Raw genomic sequence first — 1,005 nt, forward strand, 5'->3', positions numbered from 1 at the left:
ACATGGCTTGTGTATATCGTATATATACATATATATTATTCATACCTTCGGTGTATAGGAAGCAAGCAAATTTTGACATCAAATTTTGGGTTAAAAAAAGTGCGTCTTATACACCGAAAAATACGGTATATTCAACTGTGTGATTCTAACATTTTATTATTATTATTGTTTTTAACTATAACAAGAATGTGCATAACTCGTAATGGGTCATTTATAATTGAGTGTTATATTAGTTACTTTGAAGTATATCTGTTGCTTTTTTGTGTTAAATATACTGTTTAACGGGTATTCTCATGTATTTATGTTTAACGTATTTCATCCATTATTTTTTTATTTAACTTCGTATTTTCAGACTAATTTTATACGTTGAAGGTCTTTGTACTGCTATTTTACTATTTTCTTGCGGGCGTCAATTTGACGCATGTAATTAAGTGTAGAAAGACGCTTCGGGTGGGATGTAATTTTAGATGTTGAACCAAAAACAAAAGATAATATTATCGTGAGAATATTTTTATATAAAAAAAAGTATTACATCCAACTTTTCGCTCTACTGAAACCAAATTTATAAACGAACTTTTGTGAAATTTAAAATTATTTTTACTTTAGTACGTGAGTGTCCCTGGAGGACATTCTAAATTAATAAGTAAACTTCTTTATCTGTTACTGTGTGTATCGTTATTGCATCTTACGTTTAAACGGCGTAGAACAAGAGCTCGTGTTTTTATTATTATTATTAGGAATTAGGCATTTTTATTTTGCTAATTTTACCTGTGAAAATATTATTTTTTCTGTCAAACAGCTTCTATTTAACTTTTGTGACAACAGAACATGCTAACTTCGTTTTAAAACTAAAAACTTTCTCTAAATTTTTCGCGCTTAAGAAAATGGACACCTCTTCAAGGTTAACTTGTATTTAACAAGAGTATTCTCAACAGTTTGTCACGTAATGTGCAACCTTTCTCAATGTCAAACCTATTGACGAACGCTTCTGGTCAGTGTTAAACG

This window comes from Limulus polyphemus, unplaced genomic scaffold, assembly GCF_000517525.1.
Source record: "Limulus polyphemus unplaced genomic scaffold, Limulus_polyphemus-2.1.2 Scaffold1371, whole genome shotgun sequence".
Lineage (NCBI taxonomy): Eukaryota > Metazoa > Arthropoda > Merostomata > Xiphosura > Limulidae > Limulus > Limulus polyphemus.